Source organism: Lampris incognitus, chromosome 3 (genome assembly GCF_029633865.1).
Source record: "Lampris incognitus isolate fLamInc1 chromosome 3, fLamInc1.hap2, whole genome shotgun sequence".
NCBI classification, from domain to species: Eukaryota; Metazoa; Chordata; class Actinopteri; order Lampriformes; family Lampridae; genus Lampris; species Lampris incognitus.
The window spans coordinates 61,740,378-61,747,887 of NC_079213.1; positions in this window are offsets into that span (position 1 = coordinate 61,740,378).

A 7,510-nucleotide genomic window follows, 5' to 3' on the forward strand; every position below is an offset into this window, starting at 1 on the left:
GTGGATCCACGTCCATTCCCCAGTCGTCCCTTTTCAAGAGCTGTTTTCAGGTTCTGCACCAACGCTCTGCAGCCCCATTAGAAGCTGGGTGGTAAGGAGAACTCTTAATGTGTTTCACCCCATTGTTTTTCAGGAATGTTTTGAAACTCAGCAGATACAAATTGTGGTCCGTTATCAGGCACAAGTTCATCTGGAAGACCCCAAGTGGGAAAGTATCCTCTCAAAACTTATATGGTCTTTTCAGATTTAGTGCTACTCATCAAAGCTACATCTGGCCAACATGAATAGCTATCAGTGACCACTAGGAAGTTGACTTTCCTCTCTGAGCATAATCTATGTGTATCCTCTGCCAAGGACGGTTAGGCCAGCTCCAATTGTGAACAGGAGCTGTGGCAAGTTGGTGTCTGTTTAACTGGCGTGTCTGGCAACTGTTTACCAGTGACTCTTGTCAGAATCAAGGTTTGGCCACCAAAAGTGACTACGGGCTATTGCCTTCATCTTTACCATTCCCTGATGATTTTCATGCAATTCACGTAACATCTGTGGTCTTAATACCTCTGGTATGATTACCAGGAAATCACACAGTCCGATTCAACAGTCAGTTCAGTGTTTCTTATGAAGTATGGCCTTAACTCATTTCATTCAAATGCTTTGGCCAACCATTCAATGTGAAGTGCTTCACTCTCTGTAGTACTGCATCAGTCTTTGACTGTTTTGCAGTCTCTTGTGAGGACACTGGTACTTTATCCAAGAATGAGACCCTAAACACAGAACTATAATCTGAGTCTGTAGTGGTAACCGCGATAATGCATCCGCGTTTGCATGTTGTAAGGATAGCTTGTAACGTATGTCATACTAGTATGCTGTTAAAATTAATGACCAGCTCTGCAGCCTATGTAGGCACTTCAGTCTTGGGCCCTAGTATCTTTAGGAGTGGTTTGTGGTCTGTAAGCAGAGTAAACTTTCGTCCATGCAGATAGTCATTAAACTTGGTCAACCCAAAGATGATGCTAAGTGCTTCTTTTTCTATCTGAGAATGGTTGACTTCTGTTTTAGTGAGTGTCCTAGACACGTAGGCTATAGGTTTCTCACTGTTGTCTGGAAACTGATGTGAAATCACGGCACCCATGCCGTAAGGCGAAGCATCACATGCCAAAATGTGTAAGCACTGGCGCGGCTACAAGCTGTGCTTTAGTATGCTCAAACGCCTCTTGACATTTTCTTGTCCAATCCCACTCTTTATCTTTATGGAGGAGCTCAGTCATAGGCTTAATCTTGCTGGACAGGTTTGGTATAAATTTGCCATAGTAATTGAACATGCCTAAGCACGACCTCAATTCTGTCACATTTTTCGGCACAGGCGCTTTGTCAATAGCCTAAGTATTCTCTTTAATTGGGCGCACACCCTCGGCATCAATTACATGCCCGAGGTAGGCCACACTGTTCTGAAAGAATGCGCATTTCTCTTTGTTAAGCCTAAACCCATGTTCTTCCAGTCTCTGTAACACTTGTTTAGGATTGCGCAGATTTGCGGTGCTATCTCCTCCTGTTATCAAAATATCGTCTAAGTAGCATACCACGCCATTAAGCCCTTGTAATAGTTCATCTAGATTGCGCTGGAAAATAGCGGGCGCGCTAGCGACCCCATATGGCAAGCGGTTGCATACATAGAGACCTCTGTGTGTGTATTGATGGTGAGAAAGGGCTTACTTTTCTCATCCATGTCGAGCTGAGTGTAGGCCTGCATCAAGTCAAGTTTAGTGAAATGCTTTCCACCTGCTAAAGTGGAGGATAAATCCTGCGGTTTTGGAAGTGGGTACTGATCTACACCAAGCCACTGATTTACCGTCACCTTATAATCTCCGCAAATTCGCAATGATCCATCTTTTTTCGGAATGCACACTAACGGCGCAGCCCATTCACTATGCTGCACACGAGAGATAATTCCTGTTGTTCGAGTTCGGTTAACTTTTTATCCACGGCTTCACGCAGAGCATAAGGCACTGGCCTCGGTTTGCAACATGTTGGTATAGCATCCGGGGATACACGCAAGGATGCAGTGACGCCTTTTGCACGGCCTAGCTCTGCGCTGAATACTGCTCTGTGCTCTGAGCACACTTGCTCCACTGGGTCAGATGCGACAACGCGATTCACTTTTGACCAATCTAAGCTGAGCACTCGCATCGAATCACGCCCCATCAGCACCGGTGCTTTACCACGGGCCACTAGCAAGGGCAGCTGTAAATGCTGCTTCCCACATTGCACATTCACTAGGATTTTCCCCAACAAAGCTAACGGTTGGTCTGTATATGTTCTCAATGTAACGTCACATGAATGCAATGTCGACCCTTCCAGTTTGGATTTGTACAGGCTCTCTTAGATAACTGACATGGCTGCCCCGGTATCTACCTCCATGTACATCTTAACACCACTGCATTTTACCATCACCCTGTAAGGCTTCACATACTCGCACTCGATCTTTACTGAATACAGTCTCATATCAGTTCGCTGTTCAGAACCAGTCCCTGAGTCCGGTTCGCGAGTTGTGTCTGCCTGGTCCACAAAGTTCACCTCCGGGCCGCCTTTGGTCCGAGGCGGGCGGGCAGACGAATGTCCAGCAGACGAATGTCCAGCAGACCACCTCCCTTGGTCCCTACCGGCGTCGGTGCGCTGGTTCCGACAGGCTCGCTCCAGATGTCCGTTCTTTCCACATCCGTGACACCGGAAGTCTTTGAAGCGGCAGCTCCCCGGTCCGTGTCCTTTCCCGAGGCACCTGTAGCGGTCCTGGTGGCTGTCGCTGACCTCCCGCTGGTTCCGCGCAGTCCTGGGCTCTCGGTGTCTCCGCACTCCGACAGGATCCGCTCGCATATGCACAGATGACTGTCCCTTCTGCGTGCTTTCTAATCCAGAATTCGTGAATTCGACATTGTTCATTAATTCCACCATCTTTTGCCATGTTAATCCCTCGCCAATGGCGGCATTCAGTAACTTCCGGCGCAGCTCTTTGTTAGATGTCCCACACACGAGCTGATCTCGGAGCTGCTCCTCCAGGCTCGCGCCAAAATTGCGTGTAGAAGCTAATCCTTTCAAGCTAGCAATGTAATCAGCAAGTCTCTCCAGACTGTTGTCGACGGCTTCTAAAAGCAAATCTTTCCACCAATACCTTCTTCTCTGGTGTGTAAAAATCCCGCAACGTCTGTAGCAAGGTTGCAAAAGCAACTTCACTGAACTTTCCCGGTGATATCAAGTCCTTTAGCAAGGCCAAATTCTTCGGCCCAACCACTGACAAAAATATGGCTCTTCCCCTATCTCGCTCAATTTTGTTAGGCTTATGCAATTCTTATCTGATTTCTTCATAATTGTAGAAGGTTTCTGCCGTTTCGTCAAACTGCAGTCTTACATCTGTACTATACAGTGCCATTGCGTACGTTAGCTGCTAAGCTGCTAGCATCGTTCAAAACTTACCTGTCCAGACGGGAGCAAGCCGTTGCACATAAAAATAAAGAGGAAGATCCCATCCTCGTCGCCAAAACTTGTTGTGTATCTACAGGATAACTGAATTCTACAACGATCAAGGTGTATCTTGGTCTTCCTCTTTTATTTGCTAGACCGTAGTAACATTACAAAACGACTGCGTTAAGCAGGCACGGAAACACATGAGTGACCCTCTTGGTCTGTCTTCTTCCAAAGGGCGCGCACCAGAGTGGCCTACATTTATACAACATACGCAACCAATACACATCGAGGGTCAGCGGTCAAACATAAAATACATATTACTGCAAATAAAACATTTGCTTTCGTGTGTATCTCCATACACTACACGGTTCCCTTTTTTCTTTTTCACTTGGCCTATTTTACTAATCAACAAAACATCTATGCAATGTTACTTTCAACTCAGTACAGACATTAAACAAGTATGTGACCTGTAATGTAACAACATGAATTCACCGTTACATTCGCTCTACTTTACTTGTTTATTTATTTAAATTTACTGTAAATAACGTTGTGGAGGTTTTATCACTCTCCAAGAGCGTGAGATCGTTACTGGACCTGTTGTAGTCACCTCCGGTGTTACAGTCTCTCTTATAGGAGAAGCGACGGGTGTTTGCATCACTGTGATGTCTGCTGGTTCACTAGCAGACGCCGTGAAGTTCTCCTGTTCTGGGAGTCTGTCTTCTCTGCTCTTTAGCACATGTCGCCTGTTTCTGCGAAAGATGCTGCCTTCAGGTGTTTGGATCACAAAAGACCATGGCTGAACATGGCGATGTTCCACAACAGCTGGCTGCCATGTATTGCCCACTCTGGATCTCACAGTCTCTCTAGCTCCTGTAGTGCAGGCAGGTCTCCCGCGCCTCGATCAAAGCACTGTTTGTGTTTCAACTGTCTTCCTCATTTGTCCATGCACCTCCTTGTACAGCTGAGGCTTCAACAGCTGCGTAGTTGCTGCTAGTTTTGTCTTCAGTCGCTGACCCATTAGTAGGTGGGCAAGAGACAGTCTCACTCCATCCAAAGGTGCATTTCCGGACTCAAGGAGAGCAAGATATGGGTCTCCTCGGCTCTGTCGGGCTTTCTTCAATTTCATTTACATGTCTCTCCATTTTCCGATAGCCTTCTGTCGGTTTCTTTGCTTTGCACATCACATGCGACCATAGTGGGGTTTTTTTGTTGTTCTTTTGCACACTTGGCATGTTTGACCATAGGCAGGACATTTGCGAGCCTCATGTTTGTATCCACATTTACTGCAGTCATATTTATTATCACTGACCCTGCTCTCTTTAGGCTTTTTTTCTTAGCTTCGTTTTGCTTAGCTTGCTAACTGCCACTTCAGTTTCTTCATGCAAAGCTCTCAGGTGGCTTTGTGTAGCTTCGTTAGCTCTGCAGATATCAACAGCTTTTGCCAATGACAAGTCGGGCTCTCTGAGCAGTCTGGCTCTCCCCTGATCATTTGTTACTCCACACACGATGCGGCCCCTTATCGGCGAGTCTGTCAGCTGCCCAAACTCGCAGTCCTTTGCTTTATCTTTCAAGTCAGTCACGTATACATCGATCGACTCACCCTTTCCTTGGACCCTTGTGAAAAACACGTGTCTCGGGTGTGTTGTGTTGCTCCTTGTTCACAGTACTGCCGAAACTTCTCTTTTGTTGCGTCTAAGCCGCGGTCTGCATCATCATCATCAGAGTCCATGGTATTAAATACTTGATCGCTTCCTCTCCAGCCACAAGGAGAAAAGTAGCGCACTTCACCTCCTGACTTTTCGGAGATGCCGCTAGCAACGAGGTACAGCTCAAACCTCTGAATCCACGAACCGCCAATGTTCCGCCAGGTTCCCTTCCAGACACGAGCTGTTCAGTGGCTTTAGTTGCTCCATGCTTTACTGCTGACACCACGTCATATATGTGTTGTTAATTAGATTAACAACGAGGCGACACAATAACTCAGACGGACAGCACGTTGATTCAGCTTGACCATCTTTTTGCTGAATGCCTTCTTCTATGGTGTTAAATGTCATTCAACAGGTAAATACCAGCAGCAGCGCTACTGCAGGCTAAACGTAGTTACTACACATCACACAAACAATTTAAACCAGATTACCCCCCCCCCCTCTCTTTTCTCAGGCCTTAGTTATGTGTGTTCTGTGACTGGCACAAGCCACAGTCAATGACAGCTTGTTTAATTCTACTACAGCCATCAGTGAATCCAGATTCACTTCCTCCATAACTGTGTTTGGGTCAGTCACCTCACGGGACATAGCCAGACTACGGAGCATCACCTGGTCAGCTGAGAAGATCACTCATTGTAACCTGACCAATCTCAGGGTCTCAGTGAGGCCAAGTCTGTGGGCAAGATCATCACTGAGCCCTCCCACATTGGAAAGCAGATATTATAATAATGGATTATATTTATATAGCGCTTTATCTAGACACTCAAAGTGCTTCACAGTGAAGGGGGGTAACTCACCTCAACCACCACCAGTGTGTAGCACCACCTGGATGACGCACGGCAGCCATTTTGTGCCAGAAAACTCGCCACACATCAGCTTGAGGTGGAGAGGGATTTATCATTGAGCAAATTACACGGGAGGGTGATTAGGTGGCCAGATGGAGAGAGCCTGGTTGGGATTTTGCAAGGACACCGGGGGACCCCCTACTCTTTGTGATAAGTGCCATGGGATCTTTAATGACCACAGTGAGTCGGGACCTAGGTTTAACGTCTCATCCGATGGACAGCATCTCCTAAAGCACAGTGTCCCCTTCACTGCACTGGGGCATTGGCATTTGTTTATTAGCAACAGAGGGAAGACCGCCTCCTTCTGGCCCACCGACACCATTTCCAACAGCGACTCAGTTTTCCCGGGAGGTCTCCCATCCAAGTACTTTTTGTCAAATCTCTTTACGCACAATGTCCTCTAGATTCCTGTAAAAAGCTTCAATCAAATGAGTATAAATGTCCTCTTTCATTCCCTTAGCTTCTGAAGATGAATTTCGTAGAGAAAAACTGAAATGTGATGCAGACAGCCATGACGCCTGTGCATTTATTACGTCACCAAAACCTTTTCGGACATTGTGTCCTTTTTCATCATCTTCCCAGGAGTAAAAAAAAAAAGCAAGTATCAAAAATAAATGACTAATCCACAACATCTTCAATGATCACCAATAAAAAAAACATTTAATTTACTTAAACGCTGATTTGAATTTCCAGGATCTTTATTTACCCTCAAATACAACCAATGCAGCCTTATCTAACAAAGTAGTTTGTTTAATTATGACTCTATGTGACTGGATCGGCAATCTGAATTGCACAGTAATCTGTTGGCCCATTTAGCAACTTCACCCAAATACTAATTCCAACAACTTGCTGAAAGGGTGATATTTTCCAAACTTATTACAGATAAAAACAATTTGTGAATGCCAGTACAGCAGGAAATCCGTCTGATAAACTGTCAGAATAAAAGATAATATAGACCATTAATTTATATCAGAAATCGGGAGTGGTGCTAATTTTGAGTTTAACAGAAATGGCTTAAAGATCTGACAAAAAAAAATCAAAGATAGTCTTGGTGCATTCTCAATATAATCAGCTAAGAAATTCAAAGAAGCCGGCAAAAGCGCCGTCAATCGGGGGTCCGGCTTCGGAGGCCGCGGTGGGGCAGCCACTCGGGGAGCCAGCTTCAGAGGCGGCGGCGGGGAGCCGGCTTCGGAGCGTGCAGCCGCTCGGGGAGCAGGGTTCGGAGGCGGCGGGGCAGCTGACGGCTCAGGAACAGACTACCAGTCGGCAAAGATGGCCAACAGCACAGGAAAAAACAGCACTATGGCAAGGATGGCCGGTGGCAGAGAAACAGACCGCAGCGGCACAGCAACAGAGACCATTCTGGAACTATGGGATGCCAGGCAGCTGAGGCTCTGGAACACCGGGCAGCTTAGGTTCGGGGATGCTGGGCCGCTTAGATGCCATCATGCAGGGCTTGGAGGAACCGGATTCATATGCAATTTCCACCTGAAGAAAGCAAGT